Source organism: Lynx rufus, unplaced genomic scaffold (assembly GCF_022079265.1).
Source record: "Lynx rufus isolate CCGP_SWC_20201006 ecotype Redwood Valley unplaced genomic scaffold, mLynRuf1.p SCAF_2, whole genome shotgun sequence".
Classification (NCBI taxonomy): Eukaryota; Metazoa; Chordata; class Mammalia; order Carnivora; family Felidae; genus Lynx; species Lynx rufus.
The window spans coordinates 34,932,253-34,952,212 of record NW_025814834.1 but is presented as its reverse complement, the minus strand read 5'-3'; the positions used below and the strand labels follow the sequence as shown (position 1 = coordinate 34,952,212).

General features: G+C 41.3%; 1 protein-coding gene across 1 annotated transcript in view; it reads left to right on the top strand.

Annotated features, from left to right (window-relative positions):
- The window catches only part of LOC124514163 (aldehyde oxidase 2), a 103,387-nt gene that overhangs the window by 71,534 nt on the left and 11,893 nt on the right, over window positions 1-19,960 (top strand). The window lies entirely within an intron of this gene.

Below are 19,960 nucleotides of genomic sequence, written 5' to 3'. Positions count from 1 at the left end.
GGCTCAGTTGGTTAAGCATCAGACTCTTGATTTTGGCTTAGGTCATAATCTCATGCTTCATGGGATTGAGCCCCACATCAGGCTCTGCACTGACAGCATGGAGCCTTCTTGGGATTCTCTCTCTCCCTTTCTCTCTGCTTCTTCCCTGCTCTCTCTCTGTCTCAAAAATAAAATAAATATAAGAAAAGAATTATTAAAAAAAGAAAACAAAACAAAAACTAATAGCTAAATATTAAACAACTAATGATTTCATCAAGCTGTTATATTTCCTCCCTCTATCCTATCTAATCTATCCTACTCTTCAAGAAAACTAAACATAAAAATAAGCCATGTGTCATGTAGCTATATTTGATAACACACTCTCCATGCTCCCTATACAAACACAGGGTACACAGTCTAGCTTTCATTTAGAAATAACATGATCTTGGAGCATCTGAGTGCCAACTGAGTGGCTCAGTTGGTTAAGCATCTAACTCTTGATTTCAGCTCAGGTCATGATCTCACAGTTTGTGAGATCAAGTCCCACATCCATGCTGGCAGCACAGAGCCTGCTTGAGATTCTCTCTCTCTCTCTCTCTCTCTCTCTCTCTCTCTCTCTCTCAATAAATAAATAAATAAACAAACATTAAAAGAAAATGAAAAGAAATAACAGCGGCTGCTTTTCCACTTCATTCCATTTTATAACAATGCCACCCAGCCCAGGAGAGGGAAGACTGGGGAGCTACCTGCTAGATGCAGCCTGCTGCAAGGCCAGCCTGCTGAATGTTGCAGCTATGCAACCCCAGGGAGGTCACTGAGTCCACCTTGCCCATCTCCTCATATCATCCTAATATAAATAGTAACAGTAGTTGGCATTGATTGGGCACCATACTAAATATCTCACATTAGTGAAATATCTCATTAGTCAAACTCTATCAGGTAACTAGTATTATTTTTTTCATTTTACTATTGAGGAAACTGAGGTATGGTCATTTGCCCAAGGTCAAGATTCAAACCCAGACTGTCTGGCTCCAGCATAGTATATTGCTTCTTAGAGAGAAAAGAACTGATTCTCTACCTCTTAAAAGAAATTTGTATTTTTTCATATCTATATTAAAGGAAGCCCAAGGGCACCTGGGTGGCTCAGTCAGTTGGGCGTCGGACTTTGGCTCAGGTCATGATCTCGCGGTTCCTGAGTTTGAGCCCCACATTGGGCTCTGTGCTGACAGCTCAGGGCTTAGAGCCTGCTTCCAATTCTGTGTCTCCACCTCTCTCTGCCTCTCCCCCGCCCCCCCCCCACTCTCTCTCTCTCTCTCAAAAATAAATAAAAACATTAAAAGATATATTTTTTAAAAAAAAGAAGCTCAAATACTTAACTGACCTCTTCAAAATATCCAGCCATAGAGTGAAAGAATAACATGACCCAGGACTTGGGAATATTGCTTAAAAATAAGTGTCATAGGCATGTTTGGCTGGCTCAGTCAGAAGAGCATGCAACTCTTGATCTTGGGGTCATGAGTTCAAGCCCCATATTGGGTGTAGAGATTAAACAATATAACTTAAAAGAAAAATACAAGTGTCATAATTACTCATTTCCTTCCCCTAAATGATCTATTCCTCTTCCGATCCCCAAGGCTGACTCAACATTTCTCCTATTCCAATAATACCCACCACACTGTATTTCCCTCCAAGTGTCCCAGCAACAGCTCTGCCCCTCGGGCTGCCCCTCACCTGACTGCACTGTCCACAGAAGGGTTGTAGTCACCCACCTCTGGCCAGTCCTGCTCAGAGGGGCAGGGCCAGGAAACCAGCACTCCTCCACTGCTAGGAACACCTTCTCTGGGTGGATTTGGAACTGGAGGGTCAAGTCCGCCCCTCGGGACAACAGCAGTGGTCACGTGGTAACTGCAGAATCACGTGATCTCGACACCAATCGTTCCGCTTTCAACCTTTCAAAAAAATGTTCTCAATCGTATTTTACAGTAATAAATATCCTTTCCCAAAATGGGCCATTTTAGTGAAACTAAAAACTCGGAGCAGCAATTCTACTCTTCCTTTCTTGCCCACGTTTAACATTTTTCGGTCTTCAAAATGGCCTGGCTCCCAGAAAATGAATTCCTTCATTTCCAAGGCTTTAGGCCATTTTTAATAGTTGGGTTATCTGGCAAAGTCACTCTGTTATATGCAATGGTAAAGAAGTGAATGACTCTGATTTCATTCACCATTTGGGACCCCACCTGCCAGCTACCTTGTTCATGGCATGAGTCCAGGTTTTTCTCCCAAGTCTGATTTTTTTGGTAACAGTAATTTAATATATATATTCGTGGATATAAATCCTCGAATAATTTGTATACCCATCAATCAAATGCTCAGGGTCAATGTGAGAGTAACCTCACATTTTCTAAAATACATCTAAATAGCACCACATGTTATAATCTATGTTTGATATTATAAACCTCATTTTTAAACATGTATTATTTTTTATCTTCACAAAAGTAACACATGTCCATTATGGAAAAATAAGAAAATGTTGAAAGTGTAAGATCAAAGTTAAAATCAGCCATATAACCCCACTAATCAGAAATAACCATAAAAATTTTGGTATTTATATATACATACACACATACTTATAACCATATTTTAATTTGTAATTATTTGTATGTACAATTTACCTTGTTTACATACTTATTTTCCAAAATTGAGATATCCCTGACATTAATATTTGAAAAGGTTTGAACCGTATAATTGGGAGTGACTTCATAATGAGTGACTTCAAATTCTTGACAAGACTTCAGGGATTCAAGAGTTTCTCTGTTCAGGGCACCTGGGTGGCTCAGTCAGTTAAGCGTCCAACTCTTGATTTCGGCTCAGATCATGATCTCATAGGTTCTGAGCTCCAGCTGATAGCTGATTGAGCCCTGGGACAAGGTCTATGCTGGCAACATGGAGCCTGCTTGGTATTCTCTCTCTCCCTCTCTCTGCCCCTTCCCCGCTCACACTGTCTCTGTCTCCCTCAAAATAAATAAATAAATAAAACTTAAAAAAAAAAAAACTTTCTCCATTCTCACCTCCAGACCCCCTCCCTTCAGCTGTACACCAACAGAAAAAGAATAACCAAAAGCCAGCCTTGAGTGGGGCCTCCCAAGGGAAGCAGAGAGGAGGAAGTCCTGACTCTTGGTGTAACAAAGAGGACCAGAAACACATAAAATATAGATTCATCTGCTACTTCCTGTCACAGGAAATGGCAATACCCCTCTATCTGTATTGTACCACAAAGCAGGTACCAGACATTGTTCTGGGTGCTGGGAATTCAGAAGTGAATGAAACAGAGGGCAGTCTCTACATTTGTGGAGCTTACTTTCTAGAGACCCTAAGTCCACCTCACATCTCTCCAGCCTAGGTCAAAGCAGCTTCATTGCTGACTTCACAGTACCCAGTGCAGCCAAAAATTTGTGTTGTGACAAATATGATCATGTCACTCTAGCATATACACAGGTAAAAAGGTTCCCATTGCTCTTAGGATAAAGATATAACTTTTTAACTTGCCCCGCCAAGCCTACAAACCTGCAAATTCCCCTATGGCTGGCCTCACCCACTTCTCCAGCTATGCATGGCACCCTACCCTGCCTTCTCTCTCCACACTTGCCATCTTCTGTCTGTTCCTCATATCAAGGACAGAGGCTTCCACCAAGCTCTCTCCTCTGCTTGAAACCATCTTCTTCCTTTTCCTCACCTGGCTAATCCCTACTTACCTTTCATATTTTAATCAAATTCAAGAAATTGATTCAATACTTTCCTTTTTGCATATTTTGAGGTACCAGGAGTATACTGGTGAATGAGATTCACTGGTAGCTGCTCTCAAGTTGTTTATGGTGTAGCAGGGGAGGAAGACAAACAACTACTGTGAATTATAAGTACTTAGCTGACTCTGGATGATGCCTGTTCATCAGTAGAACAAAACTTTACTAATTTAGCCTTAACCTTTTGTTAAAGTCAAAGAGGTCAAATTTGGCCCCAGCTCTGATCATTCATCATGCAATCATTCATTCATTTTTCCATGCACCAGACACTGCTGGGGAACTAAAGAAACAGTGAGCCAGTCAATCTCTGCCCACATGGAGCTCACATTCACACAATACAATCTCAGGTGGTGATAAATACTCTGAAGCAAAATAGAAAAATAGGGGGCTATAATGTGATGGAAAGATTATTTTAGATTATTTTTGATGGTCTATTAGAGAAATTTTCTCTAGGACATTGACCTTTGAGCTGAGGAAGGAGCAAGCATAAAGCTGGTAATGGTATGTTCCAGACAGAGAACATGTCTCAAGGCCCTGTGGCAGTTTCATTAGATTCAAAGTAAAATGGGACCAAGTAGCCCTCAAAAATGGCCTTACCTTGGGGGCGCCCGGGTGGCTCAGTCAGTTAAGTGTACAACTCTTGATTTTGGCTCAGGTCATGATTTCACGGTTCCTGAGAAGGAGCCCTGCATCAGGCTCTGTGCTGACAGTGTGGAGATTGCTTGGGATTTTCTCTCCTGTTCTCTCTTCCCCACCCCCACTTGCGCTTGTGTTCTTTCCCTCTCTCTCTCAAAATAAATAAACATAAAAAAAAATTTTTTAATGGCCTTACCTTGTAAGTCTCTGATATTGGTAGAAAAAACTTGTAACTAACAGGCTGTTTGTTGTTCTTTCTGGCATAGAGATAACAAATAAAAACTTGTGGCCATACCACTTATCTTCACATCAGGAGGGTGAAACCTGAATGATCTTTGTTCCAGCTTCCCTGGCATCTAGCTTCTATCACAATCCAAGTCTCCATCTTCAGTTCTTTAGAAATTGTGATTTATTCACACAATAAGCCTCCTAAAGTTCTCATAGCCTGGCTCCTCACACAGACCAATCTCTTTAAAGCATCTTGAAACAAATCTGAGCCTGCATCAGATTTACCTTGAAACAAACTACAACATGCTATTTTAACTGAAATATAGTCAATCCTTGAACCACATAGGTTTGAACTGTGCAGATTCACTTATACCCAGATTTATTACAGTACAGCATGGTAAATGTATTTTCTCTTCCTTAAGATATTTTTTTTTTAAAGTAGGCTTCCATGCCCAGTGTGGAGCCCATTGCGGGGCTCAAACTCACGACCCTAGATCAAGACCTGAGCTGAGATCAAGAGTCCAACACTTAACCAACTGAGCCACACAGGTGTCCCCTTAAGATTTTCTTATAACATTTTCTCTTCTTTATCTTACTTTATAATAAGAATACAGTATATGATACATATGTGCTAATCAGCTATGTTACAATAACATAGTTCATTTCAGTAAACAGTAGGCTAGTAGTACTTAAGTTTTTGGGAGTCAAAATTATAAGTGGATTTTCAATTTCACGGAGGGTTGCCACCCCTACCCCCATGTTGTTCAAGGATCAACTGCATAGGGGCGCCTGGGTGGTTCAATCAGTTAAGCATTCCACTTCTGCTCAGGTCATGATCTCACAGTCCACTGAGTTTGAGCCCCACATCGGGCTCTGTGCTGACAGCTCAGAGCGTGGAGCCTGCTTCGGATTCTGTGTTTCCCTCTCTTCTCTCCCCTACTCATGCTTTGTCTCTCTCTCTCTCTGTCTCTCTCTCTCTTAAAAAAAAAACATTAAAAAAATTTTTAAAGGGTGAGCTGTATATAATGATTCACACTGGCATATAACACTGTACTATGCAAAAAAACAAAAACAAACATTTTTTTGAGAAACAGATAATTAACACCCTTAGTATTTGGCCTTTGAATACTGTTGTCAAAACACAATTTGCTCTGACAAGTCGGAAGGCGAGAGGTTCAGAATTTCTGTGTACTAGAACATGCACTGGAGAGTCTAAAACCTCCTCTTTTAATAACCTCCTTATAACCATAAGGTAAATAACAGCCTGCCTATAACTATTTCTTAAACAGAAATGATGGTCAAACCCTCAGTACTTTTCCTTTGGAATTAAATAAAATAACGCATGTAAAAATATTATGTAAATATAAGTCACTCTGTAAATATTAAAGTGAAGTTTCCACCAAATACCCGTAACTATTAATCACTTTCTTCAAAATATGCCTCTCCCAAAGGGCTTAAAAAGATTTCCACATTAAATCGAGTTGACCTGCTAAGGACAGCAAAAAACAACTCTTAAGACTACAGCCTCAGGGTGCCTGGGTGGCTCAGTCAGTTGAGTGTCCAATTCATGGTTTCAGCTCAGGTCATGATCTCATGGTTCATGGGATTGAGCCCCAAGTCTGGCTCTGCGCTGGTGGTGGGGAGCCAGCTTGGGATTCTCTCTCTCCCTCTCTCTCTGCCCCTTCCAGCTTTTGTGAGTGCACTCTTTGTCTCAAAATAAATAAATAAACTTAAAAAAAAAAAAAAAGACTAGCAGCCTCATTTTTGCAGATCATTAGTTTCAAGCTGCAACAAAAAGCAGGCAAAAAAGTTCTATTTGGGGCGCCTGGGTGGCGCAGTCGGTTAAGCGTCCGACTTCAGCCAGGTCACGATCTCGCGGTCCGGGAGTTTGAGCCCCGCGTCAGGCTCTGGGCTGATGGCTCAGAGCCTGGAGCCTGCTTTGGATTCTGTGTCTCCCTCTCTCTCTGCTCCTCCCCCGTTCATGCTCTGTCTCTCTCTGTCCCAAAAATAAATAAACGTTGAAAAAAAAAAAAGTTATATTTGAACAATCGTTTACTATATCAAAGGTTGTTTACATCTGTGTCTTTGGTTACTTTGATCAGAGCTGTTGATTGTGGTTTTTACCCATGTGCCCTTTCTAAGGTGGTTAACACTTGGTTACAGTGGTGTTGCTGGTGGTAGTTTCTGCTCTGAGCCCAGCAGAGCAGCCTGGCTCGGCCATACATGCCCAAAAATGTCATCTCTATGTATCTCTTTCTTGGTGATGGGAGAAAGAAAAATGTATTTCTTGGAAATGTGTTTTATACAGTCATTTAAAATTCCACAAGGGAAAAAAAAGGAAACTTCTTTTAAAGATACACAGAAAATACCTAACATTTTCAAATTAGAACTTTTCCTTAGAAACAGTGATTTCACCTTAAAAAAAAAAAATCTTTAGGATTCAGAGACATGAAGAGTTCCACAGTCTTAAAAATTAGAAAAATACTGCTTTGGTGGGGTACCTGGGTGGCTCAGTTGATTAAGCATCCAACTTCGGCCCAGGTCATGATCTCGCATTTCGTGAGTTTGCCCATCAGGCTCTATGCTGATAGCTTGGAGCCTGGAGTCTGCTTTGGATTCTGTGTCTCCCTCTCTTTCTGCCTTCTCCCGCTTGCTCTCTCTCTCTCTCTCTCAAAACTAAATAAACATTTAAAAAAAGAAAGAAAGAAAGAAAAATACTTCCTTGGAGAATTTGACAGTAGGGCAAATACAAACACCTTGTTATCACTCACAGCAAAAAGTATTTATTAAAGTAACTACAAGGGGCACCTGGGTGGCTCAGTCAGTTAAGGGTCTGACTTCAGCTCAGGTCATGATCTCACGGTTTGTGGGTTTGAGCCCCACATCAGGCTGTGCACTAACAGCTCAGAGCCTGGAGCCTGCTTCAGATTCTGTGTCTCCCTCTCTGTCTCTCTCTGCCACTCCCCTGCTTGTGCTCACTGTCTCTCTCTCAAAAATAAACATATATATATATGTATATATATATGTATATATATGTGTGTATATATATATATATATATATATATATATATATATATGTATATAAAGTAACTACAAAAACATGGTGTGTGGGGGCTGACCTAGCAGGAGGCCACATAAAGCAAATAAGCAGATTCAGTTTCCATCTCCTGGAAGCTAAAATCAGACCTTCAGCTTAGAAACAAGTTTGCAAACAGGTTTCAGTTCACCCGGCATTTGGAAGGGGCAGCTTCATAATGCTGACTCACAAGGAACACTTGCAGCCACCACAAGTGGTTGTGTCATGTGCTGGGCTGAGGCCTGGCTCTAGAGTATCTCCTTGAGAAGCCGTCCTTTCATTCTAGACCAGCGCCCAATTCCAGTGGTGACACCCATCCATGTTCTGTACGGTTGACGGGTGTCCAGTTTCTGAAGGCCTTTACCTTCCCTGCCGTGCAGACCCTAATGCAGCCTCCTCCCACCTACTCTCTTCCCTCCGCATCGCCACCACCTTGCCACCCCCATGTTCCATTTTGCCTTCCTGCTTCGTTCACAGTTCTGGATGCCCAGACTCAGAGTTGGCAGCATTTTAATGGCACTTTTAAGTGCCACCTGTTAGTTCAGTAAAGGGAGCTGTCCCTGCCAGATGAAGGAGAGACACGTGAACGTTTCCTGTGCCTTGAAGCAGCCAGGTTTACCTACACTAGTGTGGGTTGGTTGGCCCCCAAACACTAGTCCTTAACCCCACACCCTGTGCACTGCTTTGCATTTCTCTGAGCAGAGGGAGAGATACTGGCAGTCCTACAAGATTGCATTCTGTTTCTTTATAGTTTTGGAACCTACCCCAATAACACGTAGAAACATGCATTCTGCACCCAGTTCTGCTGGAAGCTAAGCCACAGATCCTTGGCAAGGCCTTAAAAGCCACACACACACACACACCTCAGTCCCACGGATTCTGAGATGGAGCACAGACACAAACTGCACAACTCAGGAGGTGACTCAGAGTGAAGTCTCCCATGGTGCCTTTGTCAGAATGCTGTCTATCATTCTGTCCCTGTGAGACACACAAACACACACACATACATACATGTACATGCACACACACACTCAGACAGGCACATGCTCTTTCATTCTTCATCACATTCTTCACCTCCCTGCCTCTCACGCTGTCTTGGAAGAGGTTTCACCAGCACTTAATAGGCTATGAAACTGGTTCCATGTTGAGCATGCTTGCCCCAGGGTGCAGGGACTGAATCTGTTCCCTGCAACGTTTGGTGACACTTCACAGAGTGGCCTTTCTTACTATGAAGGGGGATTACCTGACACGGTTACTGAATGTATGTTTTTGTACCTAAAAACCCTCCTACCTGGTCTCTGGAAGGTTACTCCTTTAGTTGAGAGAAGCAGGGGAAGGGAAAAGGTAGGGACAGCACCTAAAAAGGAACAGGGCAAAGCTGTTGAAAAGAGGGAATAAGCAACACAGAATGTGAAACAGGAAAAAAAGCAGCCACTTAACTAGCAACGGAAAGGAGTCACGATGTACCCTTTTAGCTTAGTGGTTAAGACATAGGCCCTGCAGTCAGAAGGATGTGGGTTAGAAGGCCAGCTCTACTTTTGATGATTTATTTAACTTCTCTGATCACTTGGTTTCCTTATCTATAAAATTGGGGGACAGGTATGTGAAGAGAATAATTTGAATTACCTTCCAGGTTGTTGTAAGGATTGATTAAGATAACACATGGCGGGGTACAAGGGTGGCTGAGTTGGTTACATGTCTGACTCTTGATTTCAGCTCAGGTCATGATCTTCCAGTTGTGAGATGGAGCCCCAAGTTGGGGTCTGCGCTGGGTGTGGAGGCTGCTTAAGATTCTCTCTCTCCCTCCTCCCTCTCTCTCTGTCCCCCCCCTTCACTCATGTGCTCTCTGTCTCTCTCTCAAAAAAAAAAAAATTAACACATGAAAAGCATTTTGCAGTTGTCACACATAGTAAGTGGTCAATGCACACATTGATGGTGAGGATGATGATGGTGATGATAATGAAGAAGACTGAGTTAAAAGTCCACAAGACCACATTCAGATTCAATGGTTCACTAGATGCACTCACAGAATTCAGGAAAGCTGGTATACTCATGGTTATGGTTTATTATGGTGAAAAGATAGAGGTTAACATCAGCAAAGGAAAAAGGAACATAGGGCAGAGTCCAGGAGAGACCAGGCACAAGCTTCCAGTTGTCTTCTCCCAGCAGAGTCACATAGACAACACCTAATTCTCCAGCAATGATGTATGAGAAGATACACAAGGTTTTTCCAACCAAAGAAGCTTACCTGAGCCTTGGTGTCAAGGGTTTTTATTAGAGATCAGTCGTGTAGGCGTAAGTTATCTGCATACTGATCTTAGTTACTCAGTGTCCAGCTCTTCCAGAGGTCAAATGATACCACATGACACAAGGCCCCAGGTAAACAAAGACATCTTATCAGGTGGGATTGCTAGGGCTTTGGTGTTACCTCCCAGGACCTGGTCAGGAGCTAAAACTTTCTTTGGAATATGCAGGGTTTGGACTACCCAGGCCTGCTGACTTAATCCTTTACTGCACAATGATGATGATGAATTCCTGAACTGATGGCAACTATCTATTGTTACTAGACCTTGGACCAAAGAGATTGGGTCAGATAGATCTCAGAAGCAGAGACTTAATGAAAAGCAGAATCAGTCTTGATACTCATAGTGAAAATTGCCTTAATTATAGCTGTAGGGAACCAACAGGGAGAAATAGAATAGAGGAATAAGAGAATAAGGAAAGGGATGAAGGCACCAAGCAAAAGAGAAGATAAAGGGAAGATCACCAAAAGCCAGTGAAGAGCAGCTTAAGTCCCATACCTGGGACCTTTGAAATAAAAAAAAAAAAAAAAAAGAAGAAGAAGAAGGAGGAGGAGGGAAGGAAGGAAGGAAGGAAGGAAGGAAGGAAGGAAGGAAGGAAAGAAGGAAGGAGGTTAAGTCCTCACTCCAGGACCTAGGGAGTTGGTGAGACTCAAGAAGGCTGGGAATAACTACTGATCTGTGTTCCAAAGCAGAAGGGCACCCCAGAAGCCCAGGTCTGGTGAAAAGAATTGGAAGCAGGTTTTGGAAGAGACTAAAAATTCCATTCCCTTTAGCAGAGGAGCTGACCTGAAATCACCTCAGACCAGACTGAGGCGCTTTGTCCGATGTCTTGCCCTGCCCAGGTGCAACAGGCTGATTCTAAACAAGATAGCCAAGTAACTCCCTGAGCCCCAGTTAAGTAAAGAATGCAGGGAGGCCCTTTGAGAACAGCAAACCTAGCCCCCCATTTACATTTCAATACAGATTAAGAACAAACAGAACAGAATTTGTAAGGATAACAGGTTACAGAGTTGAGGTTTTTTGTTCATTTTTGTTCTTCGTCTTCTTTTTGTATTTTTGTGAAAGAAATATTAGAAGAAAAGCTTTTTGGAATCTTCATTAACTCTTCATTATTTATGGGAAGTTTGTTTTTTCTTTTAACACCTTTGTAATAAAAGTCAACTCTTCAAACAAAAACAGGACAACAGCAGAGGGAAGGAATATCTGCTTACTGCCAGACATAAGGGAGTGAATTCCCAGCAGAGGAGACAGGAACTGAGGACCACAAGGAGGAAGATAAACAGGTCAAACTCTTGGGGGCTTGTAGCCGAGGATAGTAGAATGAGCCTGGGAGTTAATTAGCAAGGGCACTGAACCACACAAATCATTTGGCTAAAGGTGCAGACAGGGCTGTTCTCAAATCACTGCAGAGGAGACCAAGTCTGTAGGCTCCAGTGCAAGTAACTCAGCCTACCCACTGTTCCCTTCCCACTGTCTTCCTCCAAACATTTTCACAAGATTTGGAATTCTCTTTGGGATTCACATCTGGGAAGCAAAGAAAATAGGTAACATCGAAGTGCCCTCTTAAACAACATTTAAGTGTAGCAGAGATCACAACACCAAATCCCTGTCTCTTCAGAGTTATCACTTGAAAGGAATGGTACCGTCCCATTCCTCAGGAAAATCCTGCCTCCTTCTGTCAGAAAATGTTTCAAAACCCAAGGATTTTCAAAACTTTGTTTTTCTCATGAAATATTGCAATGGCATTATGAACATTAAGTATCTAATTTGGTTTCTTTCTTAGATCCCAAGAGATGACCCTAAGACATTTAAACCTTGGTCTATCCCTATAGCATAACACTGCTGTCATTTCCTAAAAGGTAAGATCATTAAGCTGAAATATAATTACTCAGAAAGAAAAGGAAAAAAAAAAAAAAAAAAGATGAGCCAGTCCAGTAGCTTTTCCAACTGTGTTCTATGGAAATTTAGGATTGCACAAATGTATAAATCTAGTTTCATTTTTAAGCTTCATTCAACATTTTAATTTTTTTTTATTTTTTTATTTTTTTTTTAATTTTTTTTTCAACGTTTATTTATTTTTGGGACAGAGAGAGACAGAGCATGAACGGGGGAGGGGCAGAGAGAGAGGGAGACACAGAATCGGAAACAGGCTCCAGGCTCTGAGCCATCAGCCCAGACCCTGACGCGGGGCTCGAACTCACGGACCGCGAGATCGTGACCTGGCTGAAGTCGGACGCTTAACCGACTGCGCCACCCAGGCGCCCCCAACATTTTAATTTTTTAACACTAAACAATACATGGCTTTGGATGCTGACAAGGAAATTCAGGGTATTTTACCCAAGAAAAACATAGTACCAGCTTTTGTTTTCATTTTATTTATTTGTCTTTTTAAAGATTTTATTTTTGAGTAATCTCTATACACAGCATGGGGTTGAACTCACAACCCCAAGAACAAGAGTCGCATGCTCCACTGACTGAGCCAGGCACCTGCACCAGTTTTTCTTTTCATTTTAAAATAAAATTTAAAACAAGAATGTTGTGGATTAAGATACTTTAAAGATCCTACTCCCTAATTCTTTTTTTTTTTTAATTTTTTTTTTTTCAACGTTTATTTATTTTTGGGACAGAGAGAGACAGAGCATGAACGGGGGAGGGGCAGAGAAAGAAGGAGACACAGAATCGGAAACAGGCTCCAGGCTCTGAGCCATCAGCCCAGAGCCTGACGCGGGGCTCGAACTCACAGACCGCGAGATCGTGACCTGGCTGAAGTCGGACCCTTAACCGACTGCGCCACCCAGGCGCCCCTCTACTCCCTAATTCTTTTGAGAATCATATCTTGAGTACAAAGCACTACATTAAAATGTATTGCTTCCTGCATTTATAATTAACTAGTGCTATTTAAAAGAAGTATCTGGGGGCACCTGGGTGGCTCAGTCGGTTAAGGGTCTGACTCTTGATTTCAGCTCAGGTCATGATCTCATCATTCATGAGATTGAGCCCTGTGTCAGGCTCTGTGCTGGCAGTGTGGAGCCTGCTTGGGATTCTCTCTCTTCATTTCTCTCTGTCCCTCCCCTGCTCACTCTCTCTCTCTCTAAATAAATAAATAAACATTTTAAAAAGTAAAAATAAAATAAAATAAAAGAGGTATCTAGCTGCATTTGTTGTGTTTAACTGCTACAGTTTTGTACTGCAGCTTAACACAAAACTCAGAGCACTGAAGACTTTGGAGGGTGGCCACCAAAAGTGCCTGGGAAATATCTGCTGACAAAAAGAAATTTTCATTATTGGAAAACTAAACTGCTTTTCTGCACACTTACCGGGCAACATTAGAAAAAATGAAAGCAGAAGAGAACTACGTCATAGATTCAGAGAAAAAACATTTTCATCAAACTCTAATTTTCCAATTAAATGTCTAAAACAACCCATGCGTATTAACAGATATATGTTTAATTCCATTGTTACTTGTCACATAAGAACTTGCATGGATAGTTTTGCTAAATCAGACTAAATAATTGATGATATTTTTGTTTCTCCTTTCACAATAACAAAAATCAAAACAGCTAATGTTTTAAACTATATTTTAAATTATTATAAAATAGTAATGAAAGCACATATACCCATGTATAGAAGGCAGAATGTCTATCTAGTTCTTTATTCTCTCTCTCTCTACCTCTCTCTTTTCAAGTGTTAAAATTCAATGTGGACATGATGGCAAATTCACTCTAATCCCTATATAAAACAAGGTTTATAAAGTACTCAGCATCATGCCTGACACCGTACTCACTAAAGGAAAGCTACACATACACACTCAGATGTGCTAAATGCCAAATTTTATGGTTTTTTTAAAAAAAAAATTTAACGTTTATTTATTTTTGAGAGAGAGAGAGAGAGACAGAGCAGGGGAGTTGGCAGAGAGAGAGGGAGATGCGGAATCCGAAGCAGGCTTCAGGCTCTGAGCTGCAGCACAGAGCCCAATGCGGGGCTCCAACTCACAGTTTGTGAGATCATGACCTGAGCTGAAGTCGGACGTCCAACCAACTTAGCCACCCGGGCACCCCAGCTAAATGCCAAATTTTAACAAATTGGAGACCGCCAATGAATGAACTGGATTGTCAAGTTTTTGTACAATTTTCAAAATAAAGACCATTCTCACAGTTCTAGAAAAATTTAAAAAACAAAAATCAAAACCAAACCATAAAAATCTCTTTTGCTACTTTACCACTTACAACTATTTGTGTGTCAGAATTATCTCCATGCTGTGCAATTAAAATAAAATGCAGGGGCACCTGGGTGATTATAGGTTAAGTGTCTGACTCTTGGTTTTGGCCCAGTCATGATCTCATGGGTTCGTGGGTTCGGGACCCCCATGGGGCTCTGCACTGACAGCATGGAGCCTACTTGGGATTCTCTCTCTGTGTCTCTCTGCCCCTCCCCTGCTCACGTGCTCGCACACACTCTCTCTCACACTCTCTCAAAATAAATAAATAAACTTAAAAAATAATAAAATGCAGATATAAATTGCATTCTGAGTCTTTAACTGTCAATCTTTACCTGCCATTTCAGGTGTTTGCATTCTTCAAAGTAGCATTATCGTTTTCACATATTTGCTATATAAGCAAGTGTTAAACATTGACATTAAATTTATACCACACTAAAATCATATATGTGTGGGTGTTTTCCCATAACATTTTCAACCTTTGCTAAAAATGTGTGAAAACCTTTGAGCTCATCCAGCTTCTTATAAATGAAGACATGGAGGCCAAGGAAGAATAAGTAACTACCTAAACATACTTATTCATATCCGTAAAGCTTACCAATCCAAGTTTTCAACTACTTATTGTTTTCCTTGCATGCAAAAGCTGGGGGATTTGCACACTTTTATAATTACTCTCCTTTCTTTTTTTTTTCTCCAGGTGTTTCAGTTTTTCACAAGTGAAAAGATGGTTTGTTAATCCAAACTGATACACTGTTGTGGAAGAAAAGACAAATTTTAGAAACATTATTCAAGCCTGATTAGGCTAACAAGATAAATCATTATTTGCTTAGACATTTTAGCCTAGAGGTCACCAGATAAGCATTGCAATATCCACAGTAGCCAAGTTTAAGTTTGATTTGTTTGTGAAGACATCACGTAAATATTGCTCTAAAAGCAAATTTTTTTCTTTGTGTATCCCTCCAATCTAACTGGACTGACTAGTAATACGGGTTGTGATCCTAGAGTGGAAGACACTTCTCAGTAAATAAACATGTGATTACTTTCCTCAAGGATGTGTTTGATTGGGTGGCCACAGGTAGGGACACCACAAGAGATCTACAATTTTGTTTTGTTCTTACTGTGGATTAGCTATGTGTCCATGTCTGGGCATTGGACGACAAAGGAGTTGTATTTTCCTCGTGTAGATCAGCTATTCAACTGGTTAACATTCTTTTGGAATTTGGAGATAAAGGGCAATGTAAAAACATTTTCAATGTATCATAAAACCCTTTAATTTTTTTGTTTATAAAAAACACCCAATCTAGTATCAGTTTCAGAAATACTTCACGGCTCAACTTCCCATATTCTGAAGTAGGTAAACACGGAGCACAAGTTTAATTGTAATCACCCCGATGTTGTACTTTAGAATGCAGGATCCACCAAATTCCATTAATCTGAGTTTTGGAGGCCTTCAGAGGAGGAGAAACCGGAATATGAACTGGGCCTTATTTGACCAGAAAGTCTCTGTCAGCCAGAACTCATGTGATAAAGCTCTCCAAGCCATTGTCTACAGTGACTCCTGAAGTGACTGAGGTGAGGCTGACTGAGAGTGCTGGGTGGCTTGGGAGTGAAGGCCAAGATCAGGATTGTCATACAGCCTGCAGGAGGCTGTAGGTCACTGGAGGCAGTGAGTAAATCTGCTTGCAGGGACTGAGACACAACACGGCTGTCCCCAGGCCTGTCCACAGGCCTCTATGCTGACTTTGGAGACTCCACTAGGCCACAGGAGCCTAAGGGAGGAAGTGGGACTGGAGCACAAAGAGAAAGGAGACAAGAACAGAAGGGTCTGGGCAGGAAAAAAAATTATGCAAGATTTTTGTGAGCAGAAGAGCTGGGGAACTTAGTGGGAGTAGCCAGGGCAAAGTGATTCAAAAGTTATTGAAAATAATAAGAAATGAGGGGCACCTGGGTGGCTAAGTCGGTTAAGAATCTGACTTCAGCTCAGGTCATGATCTCATGGCTTGTGAGTTCAAGCCCCGCATCAGGCTCTGTGCTGACAGCTCAGAGCCTGGAGCCTGCTTCAGATTCTGTGTCTCCCTCTCTCTCTGCCCCTCCCTCACTCACACGCTATCTCTTGCTCTCTCTCAAAAATAAATAAACATTTTAAAAAAAATTTTTAAAGAAGAAAGTAATAAGAAATGATAAATTTGTTTTATCATCTCTATCATTTTAAACAATGGTAAATATGGGGCGCCTGGGTGGCGCAGTCGGTTAAGCGTCCGACTTCAGCCAGGTCACGATCTTGCGGTCTGTGAGTTCGAGCCCCGCGTCAGGCTCTGGGCTGATGGCTCAGAGCCTGGAGCCTACTTCCGGTTCTGTGTCTCCCTCTCTCTCTGCCCCTCCCCCGTTCATGCTCTGTTTCTCTCTGTCCCAAAAAAAATAAATAAAAAACGTTGAAAAAAAAAATTAAAAAAAAAAATAAACAATGGTAAATATAATTCATATTTTGTAAAATTTGGTCTGTCAGGACTACGGATGGTTACTAGGTATTTATTTTCTATTTGCCACAGTTGAGAACTATGAAGGAATAAACATAAAGGGGTCTGCAGAAAAGTTATTTATGTGAGTTGATGCACTAAAATCTTAATTGCATGGATATCAATCAAATACTTTTTCAAAAAGGCATAGTTGAAACCACATACTTGAAATCAGTTCTTTGGGCTCAGTAAGTGTTGTTAAAGGATACTAAAGGTTTTAAATTAGAAATACATTCAAAAATATAAAAAGGTATACAGTACAAGGACTAACTCTCATACCATCCCCATCCAGCCAATTCTCACACAAGCACAAAATGTAACCACTTTTATTAGCTACTATTTTTTCCTTCAGGAATAGAAGGTCCCAGAATGCCCAGCCACTCTTGTCAAGATTAAAGTTACTCTCAGCTGGTTCCACACAGGGATGGGACATAATGACCAAACGTCAGGATGGTAGGGGAAGTCTAAGGTGTCAGAACAAGCACCTGGTTTCTACCTGGATTACACTGCTGGACCCACTGAGTAAGGTGCTAGTCCCCCATCTCTCTGTCTACCCCCTTCCCCATGTCAGCAGCACCCTAGTGTCTGTAACAGTGAGGAATATAACGCTTTACACCCACCATTGCTCCGTGGATCCTCCTGTTTCTCTCCCATGGGTCTGGGGCACAGGAAGCATTTGTACTCTGGCCTTTTTAACCTCAGTTCTCTGAGCAGGTGTTCTCTCGTGTAAAGGAAAAGCAACCTGCTCCCAGCTCTACCTCTGGAACAGTGAAAATTAATATTTTTTTTTAATTTTTTTTTTGAACGTTTATTTATTTTTGGGACAGAGAGAGACAGAGCATGAATGGGGGAGGGGCAGAGAGAGAGGGAGACACAGAATCGGAAACAGGCTCCAGGCTCTGAGCCATCAGCCCAGAGCCTGACGCGGGGCTCGAACTCACGGACCGCGAGATCGTGACCTGGCTGAAGTCGGACGCTTAACCGACTGCGCCACCCAGGCGCCCCCGAAAATTAATATTTGATCTGTCTCATATAATTAGGTAGAAAAATAGAAGAAAGATATGATTTCTGATTCATAAGATGCCAAAAAGGAGTTTGAAAATCAGGCAGAAATAGTTGGAGACAGAAAATAAAGACATTTTCTCAGTCTCCCTACACAACCTTGAATGAGCTGATACCAAGATATCATGGAGTACAAAACAAGAATGTTCTTTTCCTTGGCATAGCCACCATAGTAGGACAGATGTCTCCACACTCCTTATCTTCATATTTAGATGATGTTACCAGCTGTCTACCTGGTCTTGCTCCAAACCCTTCTGCACATAGCTTCCTGGATAATCTCTCTCAACATCTGTAACCACCTACCCTCATTGAGTAAAAGAGTACCATTCAACAAGACAGTTTCTTCTTCCAAAAAGAACTGTACTATAATTTGTGTAGCAGTAAACACTTGTTTTTATCTGCCTGGAGTCTTTTCCTTTGGGAAGTCTCTTATCTTCTACTCCATGTGTTCCAAGAAGGCTACTGGGAAAGGCATAGGATAAAGCTGGGTCTGAGTGTCTCCTGAGAGTTAGACTCTTGAGGAAGGTACACAAGGTTAAAAGGCCACTGGAACAGATTGCCTGGATGGCCAGCTATGGGAAACAAGTCCACAAGCTTGCTGCTAGGTCCTCAGAGGCACCCCTGTCCCTGTGCATCTCAAGGCCTGCTTCTTCAGTTCTGCCCTCAATTTCATCGGCTAGCCAGTATCTTACCAGGTTTACCTAGTTTCCTAGGGCTGCCATAACAAATTCCCACAAACTAGATGGCCCAAATATTTATTCTTTCACAGTTCTGGAGGCTAGAAGTCCAAAATCAAGGTGTTAGCTGGGCCACGGATTTTAGGGAAGAACCCTTTCTTGCCTCTTCTGGTGATTCCTGGAGTTCCGTGGCATTTCTTGGCTTGTCGTTACATCACCCCAAACTCTGCCCCATTGTCACATGGCCTTCTTCCCTGTGTATCTGGGTCCATCTCTCTTTCTCTTTTCTCTCAGGAGAACACCAGCCATTGAATTTAGGGCCCACCCAAATCCAGTATGACGTCCTCTTAACTAATTATGTCTGTAAAGACTCTATTTTCAAACAAAGTCATATTCTGAGGTTCCAGGTAGATGTGAACTTCAGGAGAACACTATTCAACCCACTATGCCAACAGACCTTCTTGCTAAGGCTAACAGATACAGTTTTGGGTGGAAGTGATCCTTTCTCCATCCCACCCATATTGTAACTGGTTCGTCTATCACACCATCTATCTGTCTACATGTGTATCCTCCCTTTCTAGCCTGATGGCAAGAACTATGTTTTACTTATCCTTTACCACAGGTTCTATCTCAAACTGATACTTGCACATCTTTGACTAAGGAAAAGCAGACAGAAATGCTCTATTCAAAGTATTTATGAAACCTATACTGTGTAACCCAGAAACCCAGGAGCCAGAACTAAGAAAAGTAAAAGGAAGGAAGCTATAGTTCTTTGACAAAGAAATCACATTGTTATTGAAATTGGATTTTATTGTTATTGTTATTATTATTGGATTTTAATCTGTTAGAGTCACTATTTATTTTACTTACATATGTTAAGAAAAACTTTCCAACACCTGGAAATGAGGGGGAAAAAATACTGTGTGACCTTTCAATGTCATACTTCAGTACTATTTAATAAGCCCATTTTAGAGTATTCTGATGCTCTAGGGATACTCTGTCCAGTATGGTGGCCACTAGCCACATGTGGCTATTTAAATTTAAATTTTGATTAATTAAATAAAAAATTCATTTCCTTATTTGTCCTAGCCACCTTTCAAGTACTCACTAGCTACGTGTGGCCAGTGGGTACCATATTGAACAACACAGAAGAGACTATATCCATCATCTCAGAAAGTTATATTGGACAATATTACTCTAGGGAAATTTATATACTTACTGTTTATTAGGGTTCGAACTCCTGAAAAGCCAGGTCTTGCGGTAGGCAATCTCTAGAAGCTGGAAAAGGCAATAAAATAGGTTCTCCTCTAGAATCTCCAGAAGGAACACAGCCCTGCTCATATCTTGATTTTAATACAGTGTGACTCTTTTTGGATATCTGACCTCTAGAACTGTAAGATAAATCTGTATTGTTTTAAGCTCTCTAGTTACAGTAATTTTTTTATAGCAGCAGTAGGAAACTAATAT